Raw genomic sequence first — 22,911 nt, forward strand, 5'->3', positions numbered from 1 at the left:
CGCTGATAGCATTCTCACACACTCTCTTTTCTTTTTCCTTCTTGTCCGTCGTTCTCTTCTCTCTTCCTCATCTTCCTCATCTTCCTCATCTCTCCACAACTACCTTCCGATATTCGCTGCAACTACCAGTGAAATCGCGCTCCTCTCTCTCTTTTCCTCTCTCTCCCTCTCTTTCTCTATATCTCCCCTTTATACCCATGACCAAAGTACACATCCAATCTTTCCAATACTGGTAGTCGATATCGATACGCACCCTTTAGCTCTCGGAAATGCAATTTTCCTAACTGGATCTCCAATTTTCTCCTCCCTTTTGTAATTTTATTCTTTTAAAACGAAGAACAAAATTTTTCGTATTTTTCATGAGACTATAACTTTTATTTGCTCGTGTCTTTATTTTATATTTTTTTTCTCTCTTTCTCGATTCTAGGAAAATGTAATTAACTTGCGAGTTATCAATGTTTTAATTTTACGAATAAAGGAATATTGTGAAATTTATATATTGCGACTGTCAGTTTTATTAATCATGGTTATTAATAAAATGACATTCCTTTCTTCGAAAATTTTATGAAAGAAGTATATTATTAATTTGTTTTTTTTCCAGTAAATTTATAAAATAAGATATTATTATTTCTTTTTATTGGAGGAAATTTTATGAATACAGTATTTAATATTTAATATATTTATAATTCTTAATTATACTTATTGAGAGGAATTAAAATTTTATTGTTTCAGAAATATCTGATCCAATCCATGGGACTTGCTTCATTTATTCATCATTCATCGCTCCGGAATACCACCAATAAAATAGGGAAAAAGTTTCGAACAAAAAATGTATGGCGCACTTTTTGATTGGTCCAGCGGATGCTGAGCTACACACAAATAAATTTTTGAAAATTTTTCGAAAAATTAAATTTTCGAGATAATCGTTCGGGAATACCGCCAAAGTCTTTAGCAAAAAGTAGCGAACTAAAAATGTATGGCGCACTTTTTGATTGGTCCAGCGGATGCTGAGCTACACTAGAAAACAAATTTGGAAAAAATTTAGAAAAATTAAATTTGCGAGATAATCGCTCGGGAATAATGCCAAAAAATTGAGCAAAAAGTCTCGAACAAAAAATGTATGGCGCACTTTTTGATTGGTCCAGCGGATGCTGAGCTACACACAAATAAATTTTTGAAAATTTTTCGAAAAATTAAATTTTCGAGATAATCGTTCGGGAATACCGCCAAAGTCTTTAGCAAAAAGTAGCGAACTAAAAATGTATGGCGCACTTTTTGATTGGTCCAGCGGATGCTGAGCTACACTAGAAAACAAATTTGGAAAAAATTTAGAAAAATTAAATTTGCGAGATAATCGCTCGGGAATAATGCCAAAAAATTGAGCAAAAAGTCTCGAACAAAAAATGTATGGCGCACTTTTTGATTGGTCCAGCGGATGCTGAGCTACACTCACTAAAACTGGGAAAAAATTTTCGAAAAAAAAAATTTGCCAGATAATGACTCGGGAATAATACCAATAAAATAGGGAAAAAGTTTCGAACAAAAAATGTATGGCGCACTTTTTGATTGGTCCAGCGGATGCTGAGCTACACACAAATAAATTTTTGAAAATTTTTCGAAAAATTAAATTTTCGAGATAATCGTTCGGGAATACCGCCAAAGTCTTTAGCAAAAAGTAGCGAACTAAAAATGTATGGCGCACTTTTTGATTGGTCCAGCGGATGCTGAGCTACACTAGAAAACAAATTTGGAAAAAATTTAGAAAAATTAAATTTGCGAGATAATCGCTCGGGAATAATGCCAAAAAATTGAGCAAAAAGTCTCGAACAAAAAATGTATGGCGCACTTTTTGATTGGTCCAGCGGATGCTGAGCTACACTCACTAAAACTGGGAAAAAATTTTCAAAAAAAAAATTTGCCAGATAATGACTCGGGAATAATGCCAAAAAATTGAGCAAAAAGTCTCGAACAAAAAATGTATGGCGCACTTTTTGATTGGTCCAGCGGATGCTGAGCTACACTCCCTAAAACTGGGAAAAAATTTTCGAAAAAAAAATTTGCCAGATAATGACTCGGGAATAATACCAATAAAATAGGGAAAAAGTTTCGAACAAAAAATGTATGGCGCACTTTTTGATTGGTCCAGCGGATGCTGAGCTACACACAAATAAATTTTTGAAAATTTTTCGAAAAATTAAATTTTCGAGATAATCGTTCGGGAATACCGCCAAAGTCTTTAGCAAAAAGTAGCGAACTAAAAATGTATGGCGCACTTTTTGATTGGTCCAGCGGATGCTGAGCTACACTAGAAAACAAATTTGGAAAAAATTTAGAAAAATTAAATTTGCGAGATAATCGCTCGGGAATAATGCCAAAAAATTGAGCAAAAAGTCTCGAACAAAAAATGTATGGCGCACTTTTTGATTGGTCCAGCGGATGCTGAGCTACACTCACTAAAACTGGGAAAAAATTTTCGAAAAAAAAAATTTGCCAGATAATGACTCGGGAATAATGCCGAAAAATTGAGCAAAAAGTCTCGAACAAAAAATGTATGGCGCACTTTTTGATTGGTCCAGCGGATGCTGAGCTACACTCCCTAAAACTGGGAAAAAATTTTCGAAAAAAAAATTTGCCAGATAATGACTCGGGAATAATACCAATAAAATAGGGAAAAAGTTTCGAACAAAAAATGTATGGCGCACTTTTTGATTGGTCCAGCGGATGCTGAGCTACACACAAATAAATTTTTGAAAATTTTTCGAAAAATTAAATTTTCGAGATAATCGTTCGGGAATACCGCCAAAGTCTTTAGCAAAAAGTAGCGAACTAAAAATGTATGGCGCACTTTTTGATTGGTCCAGCGGATGCTGAGCTACACTAGAAAACAAATTTGGAAAAAATTTAGAAAAATTAAATTTGCGAGATAATCGCTCGGGAATAATGCCAAAAAATTGAGCAAAAAGTCTCGAACAAAAAATGTATGGCGCACTTTTTGATTGGTCCAGCGGATGCTGAGCTACACTCACTAAAACTGGGAAAAAATTTTCAAAAAAAAAATTTGCCAGATAATGACTCGGGAATAATGCCAAAAAATTGAGCAAAAAGTCTCGAACAAAAAATGTATGGCGCACTTTTTGATTGGTCCAGCGGATGCTGAGCTACACTCCCTAAAACTGGGAAAAAATTTTCGAAAAAAAAATTTGCCAGATAATGACTCGGGAATAATACCAATAAAATAGGGAAAAAGTTTCGAACAAAAAATGTATGGCGCACTTTTTGATTGGTCCAGCGGATGCTGAGCTACACACAAATAAATTTTTGAAAATTTTTCGAAAAATTAAATTTTCGAGATAATCGTTCGGGAATACCGCCAAAGTCTTTAGCAAAAAGTAGCGAACTAAAAATGTATGGCGCACTTTTTGATTGGTCCAGCGGATGCTGAGCTACACTAGAAAACAAATTTGGAAAAAATTTAGAAAAATTAAATTTGCGAGATAATCGCTCGGGAATAATGCCAAAAAATTGAGCAAAAAGTCTCGAACAAAAAATGTATGGCGCACTTTTTGATTGGTCCAGCGGATGCTGAGCTACACTCACTAAAACTGGGAAAAAATTTTCGAAAAAAAAAATTTGCCAGATAATGACTCGGGAATAATACCAATAAAATAGGGAAAAAGTTTCGAACAAAAAATGTATGGCGCACTTTTTGATTGGTCCAGCGGATGCTGAGCTACACACAAATAAATTTTTGAAAATTTTTCGAAAAATTAAATTTTCGAGATAATCGTTCGGGAATACCGCCAAAGTCTTTAGCAAAAAGTAGCGAACTAAAAATGTATGGCGCACTTTTTGATTGGTCCAGCTGATGCTGAGCTACACTAGAAAACAAATTTGGAAAAAATTTAGAAAAATTAAATTTGCGAGATAATCGCTCGGGAATAATGCCAAAAAATTGAGCAAAAAGTCTCGAACAAAAAATCTATGGCGCACTTTTTGATTGGTCCAGCGGATGCTGAGCTACACACAAATAAATTTTTGAAAATTTTTCGAAAAATTAAATTTTCGAGATAATCGTTCGGGAATACCGCCAAAGTCTTTAGCAAAAAGTAGCGAACTAAAAATGTATGGCGCACTTTTTGATTGGTCCAGCGGATGCTGAGCTACACTCACTAAAACTGGGAAAAAATTTTCGAAAAAAAAAATTCGCCAGATAATGACTCGGGAATAATGCCAAAAAATTGAGCAAAAAGTCTCGAACAAAAAATCTATAGCGCACTTTTTGATTGGTCCAGCGGATGCTGAGCTACACTAGAAAACAAATTTGGAAAAAATTTAGAAAAATTAAATTTGTGAGATAATCGCTCGGGAATAATGCCAAAAAATTGAGCACAAAGTCTCGAACAAAAAATGTATGGCGCACTTTTTGATTGGTCCAGCGGATGCTGAGCTACACTCACTAAAACTGGGAAAAAATTTTCGAAAAAAAAAATTTGCCAGATAATGACTCGGGAATAATACCAATAAAATAGGGAAAAAGTTTCGAACAAAAAATGTATGGCGCACTTTTTGATTGGTCCAGCGGATGCTGAGCTACACACAAATAAATTTTTGAAAATTTTTCGAAAAATTAAATTTTCGAGATAATCGTTCGGGAATACCGCCAAAGTCTTTAGCAAAAAGTAGCGAACTAAAAATGTATGGCGCACTTTTTGATTGGTCCAGCGGATGCTGAGCTACACTCACTAAAACCGGAAAAAAATTTTCGAAAAAAAAAATTTGCCAGATAATGACTCGGGAATAATACCAATAAAATAGGGAAAAAGTTTCGAACAAAAAATGTATGGCGCACTTTTTGATTGGTCCAGCGGATGCTGAGCTACACACAAATAAATTTTTGAAAATTTTTCGAAAAATTAAATTTTCGAGATAATCGTTCGGGAATACCGCCAAAGTCTTTAGCAAAAAGTAGCGAACTAAAAATGTATGGCGCACTTTTTGATTGGTCCAGCGGATGCTGAGCTACACTAGAAAACAAATTTGGAAAAAATTTAGAAAAATTAAATTTGCGAGATAATCGCTCGGGAATAATGCCAAAAAATTGAGCAAAAAGTCTCGAACAAAAAATGTATGGCGCACTTTTTGATTGGTCCAGCGGATGCTGAGCTACACTCACTAAAACTGGGAAAAAATTTTCGAAAAAAAAAATTTGCCAGATAATGACTCGGGAATAATGCCGAAAAATTGAGCAAAAAGTCTCGAACAAAAAATGTATGGCGCACTTTTTGATTGGTCCAGCGGATGCTGAGCTACACTCCCTAAAACTGGGAAAAAATTTTCGAAAAAAAAATTTGCCAGATAATGACTCGGGAATAATACCAATAAAATAGGGAAAAAGTTTCGAACAAAAAATGTATGGCGCACTTTTTGATTGGTCCAGCGGATGCTGAGCTACACACAAATAAATTTTTGAAAATTTTTCGAAAAATTAAATTTTCGAGATAATCGTTCGGGAATACCGCCAAAGTCTTTAGCAAAAAGTAGCGAACTAAAAATGTATGGCGCACTTTTTGATTGGTCCAGCGGATGCTGAGCTACACTAGAAAACAAATTTGGAAAAAATTTAGAAAAATTAAATTTGCGAGATAATCGCTCGGGAATAATGCCAAAAAATTGAGCAAAAAGTCTCGAACAAAAAATGTATGGCGCACTTTTTGATTGGTCCAGCGGATGCTGAGCTACACTCACTAAAACTGGGAAAAAATTTTCAAAAAAAAAATTTGCCAGATAATGACTCGGGAATAATGCCAAAAAATTGAGCAAAAAGTCTCGAACAAAAAATGTATGGCGCACTTTTTGATTGGTCCAGCGGATGCTGAGCTACACTCCCTAAAACTGGGAAAAAATTTTCGAAAAAAAAATTTGCCAGATAATGACTCGGGAATAATACCAATAAAATAGGGAAAAAGTTTCGAACAAAAAATGTATGGCGCACTTTTTGATTGGTCCAGCGGATGCTGAGCTACACACAAATAAATTTTTGAAAATTTTTCGAAAAATTAAATTTTCGAGATAATCGTTCGGGAATACCGCCAAAGTCTTTAGCAAAAAGTAGCGAACTAAAAATGTATGGCGCACTTTTTGATTGGTCCAGCGGATGCTGAGCTACACTAGAAAACAAATTTGGAAAAAATTTAGAAAAATTAAATTTGCGAGATAATCGCTCGGGAATAATGCCAAAAAATTGAGCAAAAAGTCTCGAACAAAAAATGTATGGCGCACTTTTTGATTGGTCCAGCGGATGCTGAGCTACACTCACTAAAACTGGGAAAAAATTTTCGAAAAAAAAAATTTGCCAGATAATGACTCGGGAATAATACCAATAAAATAGGGAAAAAGTTTCGAACAAAAAATGTATGGCGCACTTTTTGATTGGTCCAGCGGATGCTGAGCTACACACAAATAAATTTTTGAAAATTTTTCGAAAAATTAAATTTTCGAGATAATCGTTCGGGAATACCGCCAAAGTCTTTAGCAAAAAGTAGCGAACTAAAAATGTATGGCGCACTTTTTGATTGGTCCAGCTGATGCTGAGCTACACTAGAAAACAAATTTGGAAAAAATTTAGAAAAATTAAATTTGCGAGATAATCGCTCGGGAATAATGCCAAAAAATTGAGCAAAAAGTCTCGAACAAAAAATCTATGGCGCACTTTTTGATTGGTCCAGCGGATGCTGAGCTACACACAAATAAATTTTTGAAAATTTTTCGAAAAATTAAATTTTCGAGATAATCGTTCGGGAATACCGCCAAAGTCTTTAGCAAAAAGTAGCGAACTAAAAATGTATGGCGCACTTTTTGATTGGTCCAGCGGATGCTGAGCTACACTCACTAAAACTGGGAAAAAATTTTCGAAAAAAAAAATTCGCCAGATAATGACTCGGGAATAATGCCAAAAAATTGAGCAAAAAGTCTCGAACAAAAAATCTATAGCGCACTTTTTGATTGGTCCAGCGGATGCTGAGCTACACTAGAAAACAAATTTGGAAAAAATTTAGAAAAATTAAATTTGTGAGATAATCGCTCGGGAATAATGCCAAAAAATTGAGCACAAAGTCTCGAACAAAAAATGTATGGCGCACTTTTTGATTGGTCCAGCGGATGCTGAGCTACACTCACTAAAACTGGGAAAAAATTTTCGAAAAAAAAAATTTGCCAGATAATGACTCGGGAATAATACCAATAAAATAGGGAAAAAGTTTCGAACAAAAAATGTATGGCGCACTTTTTGATTGGTCCAGCGGATGCTGAGCTACACACAAATAAATTTTTGAAAATTTTTCGAAAAATTAAATTTTCGAGATAATCGTTCGGGAATACCGCCAAAGTCTTTAGCAAAAAGTAGCGAACTAAAAATGTATGGCGCACTTTTTGATTGGTCCAGCGGATGCTGAGCTACACTCACTAAAACCGGAAAAAAATTTTCGAAAAAAAAAATTTGCCAGATAATGACTCGGGAATAATACCAATAAAATAGGGAAAAAGTTTCGAACAAAAAATGTATGGCGCACTTTTTGATTGGTCCAGCGGATGCTGAGCTACACACAAATAAATTTTTGAAAATTTTTCGAAAAATTAAATTTTCGAGATAATCGTTCGGGAATACCGCCAAAGTCTTTAGCAAAAAGTAGCGAACTAAAAATGTATGGCGCACTTTTTGATTGGTCCAGCGGATGCTGAGCTACACTAGAAAACAAATTTGGAAAAAATTTAGAAAAATTAAATTTGCGAGATAATCGCTCGGGAATAATGCCAAAAAATTGAGCAAAAAGTCTCGAACAAAAAATGTATGGCGCACTTTTTGATTGGTCCAGCGGATGCTGAGCTACACTCACTAAAACTGGGAAAAAATTTTCAAAAAAAAAATTTGCCAGATAATGACTCGGGAATAATGCCAAAAAATTGAGCAAAAAGTCTCGAACAAAAAATGTATGGCGCACTTTTTGATTGGTCCAGCGGATGCTGAGCTACACACAAATAAATTTTTGAAAATTTTTCGAAAAATTAAATTTTCGAGATAATCGTTCGGGAATACCGCCAAAGTCTTTAGCAAAAAGTAGCGAACTAAAAATGTATGGCGCACTTTTTGATTGGTCCAGCGGATGCTGAGCTACACTAGAAAACAAATTTGGAAAAAATTTAGAAAAATTAAATTTGCGAGTTAATCGCTCGGGAATAATGCCAAAAAATTGAGCAAAAAGTCTCGAACAAAAAATGTATGGCGCACTTTTTGATTGGTCCAGCGGATGCTGAGCTACACTCACTAAAACTGGGAAAAAATTTTCAAAAAAAAAATTTGCCAGATAATGACTCGGGAATAATGCCAAAAAATTGAGCAAAAAGTCTCGAACAAAAAATGTATGGCGCACTTTTTGATTGGTCCAGCGGATGCTGAGCTACACTCCCTAAAACTGGGAAAAAATTTTCGAAAAAAAAATTTGCCAGATAATGACTCGGGAATAATACCAATAAAATAGGGAAAAAGTTTCGAACAAAAAATGTATGGCGCACTTTTTGATTGGTCCAGCGGATGCTGAGCTACACACAAATAAATTTTTGAAAATTTTTCGAAAAATTAAATTTTCGAGATAATCGTTCGGGAATACCGCCAAAGTCTTTAGCAAAAAGTAGCGAACTAAAAATGTATGGCGCACTTTTTGATTGGTCCAGCGGATGCTGAGCTACACTAGAAAACAAATTTAGAAAAAATTTAGAAAAATTAAATTTGCGAGATAATCGCTCGGGAATAATGCCAAAAAATTGAGCAAAAAGTCTCGAACAAAAAATGTATGGCGCACTTTTTGATTGGTCCAGCGGATGCTGAGCTACACTCACTAAAACTGGGAAAAAATTTTCGAAAAAAAAAATTTGCCAGATAATGACTCGGGAATAATGCCAAAAAATTGAGCAAAAAGTCTCGAACAAAAAATGTATGGCGCACTTTTTGATTGGTCCAGCGGATGCTGAGCTACACACAAATAAATTTTTGAAAATTTTTCGAAAAATTAAATTTTCGAGATAATCGTTCGGGAATACCGCCAAAGTCTTTAGCAAAAAGTAGCGAACTAAAAATGTATGGCGCACTTTTTGATTGGTCCAGCGGATGCTGAGCTACACTAGAAAACAAATTTGGAAAAAATTTAGAAAAATTAAATTTGCGAGATAATCGCTCGGGAATAATGCCAAAAAATTGAGCAAAAAGTCTCGAACAAAAAATCTATGGCGCACTTTTTGATTGGTCCAGCGGATGCTGAGCTACACACAAATAAATTTTTGAAAATTTTTCGAAAAATTAAATTTTCGAGATAATCGTTCGGGAATACCGCCAAAGTCTTTAGCAAAAAGTAGCGAACTAAAAATGTATGGCGCACTTTTTGATTGGTCCAGCGGATGCTGAGCTACACTCACTAAAACTGGGAAAAAATTTTCGAAAAAAAAAATTTGCCAGATAATGACTCGGGAATAATGCCAAAAAATTGAGCAAAAAGTCTCGAACAAAAAATGTATGGCGCACTTTTTGATTGGTCCAGCGGATGCTGAGCTACACACAAATAAATTTTTGAAAATTTTTCGAAAAATTAAATTTTCGAGATAATCGTTCGGGAATACCGCCAAAGTCTTTAGCAAAAAGTAGCGAACTAAAAATGTATGGCGCACTTTTTGATTGGTCCAGCGGATGCTGAGCTACACTAGAAAACAAATTTGGAAAAAATTTAGAAAAATTAAATTTGCGAGATAATCGCTCGGGAATAATGCCAAAAAATTGAGCAAAAAGTCTCGAACAAAAAATCTATGGCGCACTTTTTGATTGGTCCAGCGGATGCTGAGCTACACACAAATAAATTTTTGAAAATTTTTCGAAAAATTAAATTTTCGAGATAATCGTTCGGGAATACCGCCAAAGTCTTTAGCAAAAAGTAGCGAACTAAAAATGTATGGCGCACTTTTTGATTGGTCCAGCGGAAGCTGAGGTATAGGTCAAGTTAAATTTTTGGATTTTAAAATTTTTTTAAGATAATTGCATTTTATTTATTTCTGTTTTAATAATTCCGCCACAAATCTTGTTCGACGATTTTTTTTAATATCGTTTTTGTAGAGAATAAATTTACCTAACGTTTCTACATGTTTGTTGAATTAAAATTTATTTGGTGCAAGTAAATATTTACTTGATAATAGTCAAGTAGATTCTTTGAATCGAATAATTTTTTTTCAGTGTATGTATTTTTTTCTTTAGTTTAATTTTTTTAATTTTTGCTGTTGGTTTAATTTGGATTTTTATTATTTTTTTTTTGTATTCTCTTGCACCTCGTTATTTAAAGCATCTTTTTCGCAAATAGGTTTTCTTTCCCTTGTTTTGTGGGCTACTCTCTCTCTTTCTCTCTCTCATTTTCCTGTGATCTGCTTCGTTCAAAAGTTCTCATCTTTTGCGCGCGGGGTACAGGCCCCCTTATACCTTGTTGAGAAGTAGAAGTGGTGCCCCTCGAGGGGGTCAGTTAGGGGGCCTTATATATATATATATATATATAAAACCGAAGCAAGCGCCGTGATTTTTCGCCAACTCTCGCTCGTACAACATACAATTACTCGAAGGCCAGATTACTCCCTTCGTTTATGATCTCAACGCTGGGATCACACTGCACTGTAAGAAGAGTTGGGACCCGGGACGAACCTGGAAGCGTTTCAAAACGATGCGAGATACTTGAGAGAGAAAGAGAAAAAAAAGAGCAAGAGAGAGGACCTCGCGCAGAAAACTACGGTTAGTAAATTTAATCCGCGTTATTCCAGCCCGACTGGCTACATCGTTTTCCACGCCGACTTTGAGGTTGACTTGGGATCAAAAGTTTATACAAGGCACAAACTTTCTCGTATATATATATATTTTTTTTTTTTCCCCATCGTCTCTGCGCTGATTCTTTTATTTTTCTCTGCATTTGTTTTTTATCTTTTCCCAATCTCGAAATGAAGATTTTAATAAAGAAGTAATCCACTAATGCAGTTTGAAATTTGAAACTTCAATGAACTCTCGTCGTTGCCATTCCAAGTTGAAAAAAAAGAGAGGAAAAAAAAATAGAAAAGTCTAGGGAATGAAAAAAAAAAAAATATAGGAATGAGAAAATGCAACGATTGGACTCTGGACCTTTTTATGCTCTTTTCTCTTTCTAATTATTATTGTACTTAATGTGTATTAAAGGATACTTTTATCTCGGGTGAAATTTTTTGTTGCAAACTTTTTTACTAACAGGTTTTGTTCAAAGGGTAAAGTAAAATAATATATTTAGAAAGCTTTTCGATTGAATGTCCTTTTAGAGAAAGAGAGACGAAAAAAAAAATTCTATTAATCTTAAAACAATTGTTTTAATTTCTTTGAATCGATAATTTTAATTGAAAAATTCTTTTCCATGAAATAGAAAAAAAAACAGTTATCAACTGATAAGATTTCATTTTTAAATTGTATATAGTTTTATATTCTTAATAGCTACTATATTGACGTTAGATAAAAATAAATGGCGCAATTATAATATTTTCCTAGACTGGTTTTTTTTTAAAGTTTTCTTAGGACATCAGCGTTTGTTTAAATATACGTTTGTTGATTTGTTTAATATTATTCCAGAAACTTTTTTTTCAAAAATTTTTTACTCGCGCGGCTTTACTTTTATTATACACCCTGCTCTTTTTTTATTACCTGATAAGAGCGCGAAGATATTTTTAAAATGTTGGTCTCTTAATGTTTATCTGAAAATAGCTGCATATACGATTTATTGTTTTGAACGACGATGGAGAAATCTTAACAATTGTTTTTTATCTCTGTTGATTTAGGGGGTAGAGGGAGAAAAATAGAGAGAGAGAGAGAGATTTGTTACTATTAGGGAAGCAAAAGGTGTGTTTATTTAAGACAAAAATATTTCCTTCGAGGATGGCATTTTTATAGTTTTCTAACCGGCAACACAAGAGCAATTAGAGTGTTTTTCTTTTGCAAGGTAATTTGAAACGATATTTATATATTCCTTATTATATATTTGAGAAAATTTTGCCCCTAAGTTTTGAGAAAGTTCTCTCCTGTGAAAACATATGTATGCAGCTGGTAGGAGAATTTGTCTTTCTAAAAGGCTACCGAATCTGGTGGACCATTATTTCCTCATTGTACAAGGAAAAGACTTGTTTTTCTTAAAAAAAAAAAATACTTTCTAATAATTCCCCGCCTATATATATATATATATATATATATATATACTGCGAAATTACATTAGGAAATATAGGAAAGCCACAGAAGAGTAAATTAAGCAGGTATTTTACCTGAGATAATGATAGACATTTTCAATCAACCATTATATACACACACGCTTTTTTAGAATTCATCTTGTCGAGTTGAAATTATAGATATTACACCTATTACAATCTTTTCTCATATATAACAGAAAATATTCTTTAAAAGATATATATACAAATCATCAGTCATTTTGCTATTTATGTAAATTGTTCAGCAAATATGAGTCGAAATTTTGTCGCCTGGGGTTGTTCGAAATTTTTAGAAAGAGAGAAAAGGAAAAACAAAAAAATTTTCTAAAAATCACGAGAATATTTTTTTTTTTTTTTTGTTTCATCCAAATTTGTGAGGTTCACTTTTTTAGCAGAATTTCCATATTTAAAAAAAGTTTAATAACTTTTAGTCAAATTTTAATTAGTTAGAATTTCAACTAATTTTTAGTCATTTTTTTTTTACTAAAATTTTTGGTAAGAAATATTACTAATAGAGAGAAAAATGGAAAAACGAATAAAGTAACTTTTACTATACTTTAAAAGTAAAACCGGAATTATCCGCAGTTTCTGTCAATTTTTACACTCAAAAAAAAGGTATATTTGTCTCCGAGTCTACTAACTGATTTATTTGTTGCAAATATATTTCATTTCATTGAAATAAAAAATTTATTTGAGCCAAAGAAAAATTTATTTCTGACATATAAAATTTTTATTTACGCCAAATAAATAAGTTAGCACAGAAAATTAAAAGGCATTAAAATAAGCTGCAGCGCTTCTTATTTTAATCCAATTTTGCTTATTTTAATCCATTTTGGTATTAAAATAAGCAAAATTGGATTAAAATAAGAAGCGTTGCAGCTTTTTTTAATGCCTTTTAATTTTCTGTGAGTAGGCTTTGAGACAAATATACGTTTATTTAACTAAAATATATTTTATTTGGTTCAAATAAATCATTTCTCTGGGTTTACTCTAGAAAAATAGTAAAATTTACTATTTCTGGAATAATTTTTTACTATTTCATTAGTTAATTTTTCTATTTTTGGAGTAAATTTTACTATTTCTGGAATAAAAATTATCAGATGCGGACAGTTCCGGTTTTACTTTTAAAGTATAGTCAAAGTTACGTTATTCGTTTTATTTAAACAATTTTTTTATTATTATTCTTCTGTAGCTAATTCATTATTTTTCTTTTATATTAATAAAGGAATAAGAAAAGTTTTGAAAAACTTGTTCCTTTTTTTATATTATTACAATCAAAAAAATTGAAAAAATATGTCGATTCTCTAGATAAATATAGTAATCAGTCATAGTAAAATTTATTCTGTAGATATATAATTGGCTTAAATAAAAAAAAGAAGCAATTAGTAACGCTAGTCATTTTGTTTGGATTAAATGCATTTTTTTCTTACAAGTTATACTGATGATATCTGATAAGTCTATTTTGAAAAGAAATATATTTTCTTCCAATCGTTCAAGTATATAATTTTTCTTTCATTATATTAATTTTCAACTGTATACCACTACTGATCTGTTCCACCTGATAAATTCAGAATGGGAATATATATATATGAGTTTCTTAAAAAATTGATAGACATTTTAAAAAGGCCTTGTTAGGGGCACGAGTTTTTTGGATGATGGAATACAACAAAAGTGTATTTCTCGTAATGGGAATAATCGTTGGCAAGTGGCCAGAAGTTGAATACCTCTCTCTCTCTCTCTCTTTCTCTTGAGGTAAAAATGACGAGTTACGATCCTAAGCCTTCATTAAAAAAATCTGGCATATATGTAGTTCCCACTGTCAAAACCTACTAACTTCTAGAACCGCTCTCCTTTGACTTGTTATAAGGAAATTATAGCTATTTGAATCAGTCCCATATGGCAGCTGGATATAGTTAGTGTATATAAAAAAAAAACTAAAAAACGCCGCGGGTTAGCCAAACACATATATATGTAAGTTGATTTTTGTTTCGGTCCACAAATTCAGGTCGCGTATAACAATCTTCCGAGGGCATATGTATAATAAAATACCTGTTATATAAAGAACCACTAAATTGAATTCCTGAAAAATCATTCGTTGTCAGAGTCCAATTTTCTAAACTGAGTTTTTAATTAGCCGAAGCAAATTACTTTATTTATTGACCATTAAATGCACGAAATTAAAATAGGTACAAAATATTACTGTTTCTAAAAAAAAGCTTTTTAATGGCTTTTTAAAATTTTTATGTGAGAAATTCCTATGAAGAAATTTTTAAGTTTTTATGTTTAGGGAACATTTTCTTTTTTTTTGTAGAGAAATATTTTCCAATGATGATTATTATGAATTTTTATACAATATGAAAAGAGTTTTCTATTTTACTTGAATTTTCAGTTGCACTTTTTCACATGAAAAGCGTAATATTTCCTTCTTCACTCGTTTTTTTCCGCGCCACAGTCATTTTGAGTGCGAGAAAAAGCATTTGGAAACCCAAGGGAAAGTCTCGTGAAAGTACCTCGGTGTCCGTTTCTTTTTGAAAATTGTTTTACCATTCGATCAGTGCCTCGGGGAGGACCTTGCGGAATTCAATATATATATAATAATATATTATCTATATTATAGTTGAAATTTCGACAAAATATTTTTTTAATCTGTTTTTTTATATTTAAAAAGATTCTATAATTTTCGTGATTTTAATTATAGGCTGAAAAGTTGGAATTAAAAAAAAGGAACTATATATATAAAGAGACAAATTCCTATTGGGTCGATTAAATTACCTTTACTTTGGAATTAGGGAAAATGAGAAATTCAAAGCTTGCGCACCGACAGCAAGTTGAATTTCCTTGAAAGTTGGTCTTGATTTTAGAATTTGATTGAGCAGCGAAGGAACCACGATAATTTGATTTAATTAAAATTAACGTTCGTAAAACGTGGCGCTTATTATTTGTGAAAAAAAAAAAATAAACTCTCCCCCCCAAAAAAAAGAGAAAGAGGAGTCGAAAATTAAAATTAAAACTTCAAAGTAAATTCAACTTCCGCCAATGGCTCATTTCGTGCTCGCGCGCACTTTTCGTCTCAATTTCTACATTGCGGTCGGTCTCGTTTTTCAAGAGAGATCAAGAGGCGCAGAAATTAGTATCAAAAGTCAGTCGCTCTTTCATCGCTATATAACGGAAGCACCTGTCTCTTTCTCGAGTTGATCCCTCCCCCCCCTGAAATAAAAATAAAATAAAATAAAATCTAACCATACAATCAAGTTTATATGGTGGAAAAAGGAAGTGTTTTTAAAACACAGGATAAAGAGAGAGATGCGTTCAAACCGGGTTATTACATGCCTTGTTATATATATATACACATAGGGAGGAAAGAAGGGCAGGTGCTTCGTTTTAATTTTCGACAATTAAAGTGCTCGATCTTGTTGGACTCTCTCTCTCTCTCTCTTTCTTTCTTTTGTAACTATATATAATATCGACTCAAGGATGTTACTGATCCTTTTCGGCACACGCCAGATTAAGAATCGCGCGTTTCGAAGAAGCTTTATATGTAGTAGGTATAGTATATACTATAAACTTTAACCAAAACGATTGCTTTAAAACGAAAACCCTCAAATTATTCTTAACTGCCCAATTTTACGGGGGGAAAAAAAATTATACTTTTACCTTATTTTTTTTTTTTTTTCTCAGATAATATTTACCTTGAAAAGTTAAATAGTATTTGATCAAGAAATTTTATGAACTCCTAACTTGTTGTAATCTATATTCAAATTTAAAATCATACTCTGCTCTGACTGCGTGTATATATATACTTGGAAATTGAAATTTTTTTTTCTTTTTCAACATTCGCAAGAATTTAAAAATAAAAAAGTTTATTTTATTCATTTTTTGCTTCCTCGTGAAGGAAGCTTTGTTGTCCTTTTGTTTATTAAAAATTTTCAAAGTGTCGGAAACAAATTTTTCTCTATATAGAAACATGTTATATGAGATCCTGATCAATTGTCCGGATGTATGTATGTGTGTGTGTGGATCCCTTTTTTTGTTAGAAGATAATTGTAACAGGTTTTAATGGATTTAGATAAAATTTGTTAGGCTTATTTATCATATTAATCGCACTTGAAAAGATTCCCCGGAAAGTGCCCCCTGGAGGTTCTATCAGAATTCCGCTGGAACTTCCAACGTAATTCTGTCGGAATTCCATCGGAGTTCCAAAGAATTTCCGATGGGATTCTGACGAAAATCCGATTAATTTTTTCAAAATTTTTAGATTCCTAATTTCGTCGGAATTCAGTCAGATTTCCGCCGGAACTTCCAACGTAATTCCGTCGGAATTCTATCGGAGTTCCAAAGAATTTCCGATGGGATTCCGACGGAGTTCTGACGGAATTCCGATTAATTTTTTCAAAATTTTTAGAGTCCTAATTCCGTTGGAATTCCGTCAGAATTTCGTCAGAACTCCGTCGGAATCCCATCGGAAATTCTTTGGAACTCCGATGGAATTCTGACGGAATTACGTTGGAAGTTTCAGCGAAATTCTGATAGAATCTTCAGGGGGCACTTTCTGGGGAATCTTTCCAAGTGGAATATCTGAAAACTGACCAAAGGATTTTAAAAAATACCCAAAAAAACAAATTTTATCGTCTTTTTTCCAAAAATTTTTTTTTAATCGAAAAAATTTTTAAATAGAAAAATTTGAGGTTATATATATATATATATAATAAAATCGTATTCCTTACGTCAAGACAAATCGATCGGTATATATAAAGTATATAGTTTTAATTTAAATTTAAAGAATTAATGAAAGTTAAAAAATCAAAAAATCACATTTTGGCTATAAAATTTTGTGATTATTCAAATTTAAGTTTATAGATAAAATAGTTGAATTCCTTGCGTGGAAACGAATTGATTGTTAAATATAAAATTAAAATTTGAGATAAATTTAATAAATTAATGAAAGTTAAAAAATAGAAAATTCACATTTTAGCTGAAAAATTTTCTATTTATTTAAATTGAAGTTTAACTTGTTTTCATTGTATGGATTTTAAATTTAGATTTTCTACAAATAAAAAGAAATTTATTTTATCCAAATAATCGCAGTTACTTATTAAATATTTATTTGTATTAAATAAAATATTTATTTGTATCAAATAATTATTATTTGAGATGGTAATTGATACAAATACAGAAATTATTAGTTTAAATACAATTTATTTAATTTAAATAAATATTATTTGGCTCAAATAAATATTTACTTTGATTTTTTTGAACAAATACCAATTAATTGACTCAAATAATTAGTTAAAATACTTAAATAAATATTTATTTGATAATAAATTAATAATACATAAATAATATTATATAAAAAAATTAATTAAATATTATTTATTTAAATTACATAAATTAATTAATAATTAATAATACATAATTATTAATAATATGAAATTTATTTTGTGATCAAGGTGATACGATATTGTTTAATTTTTGTCTTCATTTAATGTCCTTATTATAAATAATTATTTAAGAACGGTAACAGTTTTTTTATCCTGTAAATTAAAATTTACAACTCAGTAATATACACTGAGAAAAATGTTTAGTATCATCTACCAAAGTTTGGTTCTCTCTACCAAATTTTTTATTTGATATATGTGCAACTAATCCGTTTGGTTCGGGCTACTAAATTTTTTCGTTGAATCATTTTGTTCGGTCTACCAAATTTTTTGTTTTGCACAACTAACTTATTGTTTTTAAGCAAACAAAAAATTTAGTTAAATGAAATTTTTTTTTTTATTTTCTCAACCAACTTATTTTTTTGTTTCACCCTTTTCTCTTTATATAACCTACCTATGCCTACTTAAATTAATTTCTATCGCGGAAAAAACCTAACACTGCTGGGGCTCGAACCCTCAGACTACGCAACGCTAGTCGAGAACGCTGACCACTACTCTACGAATCCTACTAACAATTTGAGATTAAATCATTTTCACAATGTATAAAAGCTTGAAAAAAACTTTCGTTCTTGTAACAAGTTTTATTTATTTATTTTCACTACATAAACTTTTTTTTTTAAAAAATGTCTGAAAAACATAAAAACTTCAACACTGAAACTTCACGACACGAACGACATATGGTTAATGTTGACATCCCGTGAATGGGAAGCGACGCCATATTTACGAGAAGAGCGCGTGCGCAATACAGCATGTCAGCTATTTAGTACTGGGAACCAAACTATTTAGTTCGTAAACATGAAAGCTTCAAATATATTTTTTGGTTGAGCCAACTAAACTTCCCGATTTATTGCCACTTTCTATTCTGTTGTGACAACCATATTTTAGTAACGCCAACTAAAAAAGCTCAACTAAATTATTTTCTTATTATTACGAAATTATTTTTCTCAGTGTAGTCAAGAAAAAATCCTTTGAAAATTATATTAATTATTACATATAAAGAATTTAATTCCTAAAGCAATATTTTCCACATACTTTTTGCCCTCACATATATTCCTGACAATTTAATTAATATTCTATTCCACAATCGTGAGAAGAAAATTTAATTAAATATAAATTTAGATCGATAATAATAAAACTTAATAAAAAAAATATTAATAACTATTTTTTGGTTAAAAAAAATACAAATTGTTTTTGAAATATTATATATATATATATATTCTTGACCGGAAATAAATACGGACATCTTATCAAAGTCGAGAGAGAGAGTTTTATTCCGACTATATTTATTTTAATTATTCTAATATTAACTTATCTTTGCAGGTGCGCGCGCGAGCATATTTATCTATATAAAAAAGGGCTTCATTGTTTGAGAGAGACACTATTCTTCTATCGAGATTATAAACTACTCCAATAACTATATATGATGATGATATAGTCGGCAATTCTCGAGCCATCTAATCTAAAAGATAAAACTTGCATTTCTTATATGATAAAAAAAAAAAATTTCCATGTAGCTCCGGTAGCGTATTTGAGATGCATCTTTAAAACTGCATGACTAAAGCAGTTTTAAAATATCCTCTTATGCACATCGGTATTTTTAGTTACTCTATATCTACTTCGAATTAGTTTTAATGTGAGCGCGCGCTCTTTTCATTTAAAGCGACGGAGATAAAGTTTGCAAAAAAAAAAATTTTCCTTATCTGTTAATTGTAATTATATCTAAGAAATTACAAAATATAATTATAAAATTAGGCTAAATAAAAATTCGGTTCCTTGCGAAAGTTTACCTTACTAAATTTTGGCTAAATTAAAATACAGAGAGTTAAAAAATTATATATAAAATTCGGCTAAATATAAAATTCCATTTTATTTAATTTCGTCCAAATAAAAATACTGCCAAATAAAATTCATCTAAATTCAAATTCCGAATATTGAAAATTTTACCCTATAAAATTTGGCTAAATACAAAATGTATAAAATTTTAATTAGTAAACTTTAGCTAAATAAAAATTACATTAATTTGCCATTATACTGTATAAAATTCGGTTAAATATAAAATTCTTTTTTTTTATTAAACTTCGGCTAAATAAAAATTAGATTTATTGTAAATTCTAACATATAAATTTCGGCATAATTAAAATACACATATTAAATTTTGGCTAAATAGAATTCACTTTAATGAAAATTCTTTTTAAGCAAAATTCTACTTTATAAATTTCGGCTAAATAATAATTGCGGATAATTGAAAAATTACCTTTCTAAAATTTGGCAAAATATGTATAAAATTTTAATCGGTAAACTTTGGCTAAATAAAAATTATATTAATTTATAATACTACAGTACAAAATTCGGCTTATTATAAAATGCTTTTTAATTGAACTTTAGTTGAATAAAAATTCGGTTCCTTGCGAAAGTTTAACTTACTAAATTTCGGCTAAATAAAAATTCGGTTCACTGAAAAATCGACCTTATAAATTTCGGCTAAATTAAAATACAGAGAGTTTAAAAATTCTATATAAAATTCAGCTAAATATAAAATTCCATTTTATTTAATTTAGGCCAAATAAAAATAGAGTTAAAATAAAAATACTGTCAAATAAAATTCATTTAAAATTCAAATTCCGAATAGTGCAAATTTTACCCTATAAAAATTGGCTAAATAGAAAATGTATAAAATTTTAATTAGTAAACTTTGACTAAATAAAAATTACATTAATTTGCCATCATACTGTATAAAATTTGGTTAAATATAAAATTCTTTTTTTTATTAAACTTGAGCTAAATAAAAATTCGATTTATTGTAAATTCTAACATATAAATTTCGGCATTATAAAAATACAGATATTAAATTTTGGCTAAATAGAATTCACTTTAATGAAAATTTTATTTAAGCAAAATTCTACTTTATAAATTTCGGCTAAATAAAAATTGCGTATAATTGAAAATTCAACCTTTTTAAAATTTGGCAAAATATGTATAAAATTTTAATCGGTAAAACTTTGGCTAAATAAAAATTATATTAATTTGCAATACAAGAGTACAAAATTCGGCGAAATATAAAATTCTCTTTAATTGAACTTTGGTTGAATAAAAATTCGGTTCACTGCAAATTCTGCTTTACAAATTCCGGTTAAATTTTTAAATTCGGATTAAGTAATATCGTATGCCTTTCATTTTCATTATTTATTTTAATCTTTAAATAATAATTCCAGCTTAATAACGATTTAATGTAATTCTATATAAATTAACAAGGGTATAGAAATAGCATTTTTTTTTTTTTGCGCAAAGGGCAATATTTTCAATAGCTTAAAATTAAATGAAAAAAGCTCTTTTATTAAATTTCTTATGCATCAGTTAGCTCTGGTATAAGGAACAAAATTATATGATGAGAATGAAGAAAATAGAATAGCGCAAGTTTTTCCTTTGACTCAATATTTCAAGAGAATAATATTTTTTTTTCTTCTAATTTTTGTTTAGTTAATTTCCTGATGAATTTTCTCGTTAATTTCTTCATCACTGTGTATAAAAATAAAAAAAAAAAAAAAGATGTTTGTTTTTTGTACTCCTATGGTGTATGTAAAGGGCTCAACGAATTAAAAATGTAGCATGTCATAGAGAGAGAAAGAGAGAGAGAGAGAGAGACCCTTCACGGCTGACTGATAGCCACGGTATCAATTTTCTCGGTAACAAAATAAATATCTTCTGGGTGTGCCGTTTAAGTACGTATTAAAATATGGCGTCCCTTGCTCGGGGCATCTATAACGACTATGCTCTCGTCTTTTCTCGTTGCTGAAGTCATGCCACTCCTGCAATCTTCAACACAGTATATATATATATGTATATATGTACAGGACGTTTCAGGGCCGCACGCCCAGATTTCATCTTCTTTTTTTGTTTTTTTTTTTGTTTTTTTTTAATAATTCCTCAGCTTTTATAGTCCAAAGTAGCATGGGACACACTGTAATTAATTTATCCTTCTCGATCATAAATTAATAACCTCATGTTATTATTAATTCTCAAGAATATAAACTCCCACTAGAATAAAATTAACTAAAAAATTAAGAATTGTAAATATATATATATATGTTTATAAAATTCTCGACAATTAATCAGATTTTGATTTAATTATGGCTTCTATACAGGAAATGTGTTGATTTATATTTAAATATTTACAAATAATATATAGGGTAAGTGTACCAATTACGGCGCGTTCATAAAAAATAACCCAGGTAAAAAAATTAACGTTACTAATGTTACTAACGTTAGTACCTAAAAAAAAATTAAGAGTTTCTAAAATATATTTTCACGAAAACTTTGCCACTACTTTCCCATTACCACTTTCACTTCCACTTAAACTTTTTATAATTTTCATTTCCATTTCTACTTCTACTTTTTCTAATTCTCATTCGCACTTCCATTCTCACTTCTACGCTTTCTAATTCTCATTCCCACTTCACTTCCACTTTTTCTAATTTTCATTCCCCATTTCCACTTCCACTTTTTTATATTCATTGCCACTTCCACTTTTTCTATTTTTCATTCCCATTCCTATTTCCACTTCCAGTTTTTTATATTCATTGCCACTAGCACTTTTTCTAATTCTCATTCCCACTTTCACTTCCACTTGTTCCAATTTTCATTCCCATTTCATCTTCCACTTTTTTATTTTCATTACAACTTTTTTATATTTTCACTCCCACTTCCATTCTTATTTTTTAAATTTTCATTACCACTTTCACTTTTTCTAATTTCCATCCATTGTAATTAAAAAACGTGGAAATGGTTGTGTAAATGGAAACTAGAAAGAGTTTTAGTCAAAATGGCAACAGCTAATGAAAATTAGAAGTGGAAAAAATGGGAGTAGAAGTGGGAATGAAAATTAGAAAAAGGGAAGTGGGAATAAAAATTAGAAAAAGTGGAAGTGGAAGTGGTAATGAAAATAAAAAAGTGAAAATGGGAATGAAAATTAGAAAAAGTGAAAGTGAAAGTGGAAATGAGGATTAGAAAGAGTGGAAGTGGAAGTGATAATGTAAATAAAAAAGTGGAAGTGAAAACGGGCATGAAAATTATAAAAAATGGAAGTGACAATGGGAATAAGAATTAGAAAAAGTGAAAGTGGAAACGGTAATGAAAATAAAAAAGTGGAAGTGATTTTCGACAAGTTTCTACAAAAATACAATTT

The 22,911-nt window shown here is 30.9% G+C and overlaps 1 long non-coding RNA gene across 1 annotated transcript in view; it reads left to right on the top strand.

The window, feature by feature from the left end:
- Positions 1-8,718: 8,718 nt before the first annotated feature.
- The window catches only part of LOC127291666 (uncharacterized), an 86,807-nt gene continuing 72,614 nt past the window's right edge, over positions 8,719-22,911 (top strand). The window contains exon 1 of the long non-coding RNA XR_007844641.1: positions 8,719-10,028. This is a non-coding gene — a long non-coding RNA (uncharacterized LOC127291666). The remainder of the gene's footprint in view (positions 10,029-22,911) is intronic.

This window comes from Leptopilina boulardi, unplaced genomic scaffold, assembly GCF_019393585.1.
Source record: "Leptopilina boulardi isolate dan_hultmark-lab unplaced genomic scaffold, ZJU_Lbou_2.1 LbouV2_150, whole genome shotgun sequence".
NCBI lineage: Eukaryota > Metazoa > Arthropoda > Insecta > Hymenoptera > Figitidae > Leptopilina > Leptopilina boulardi.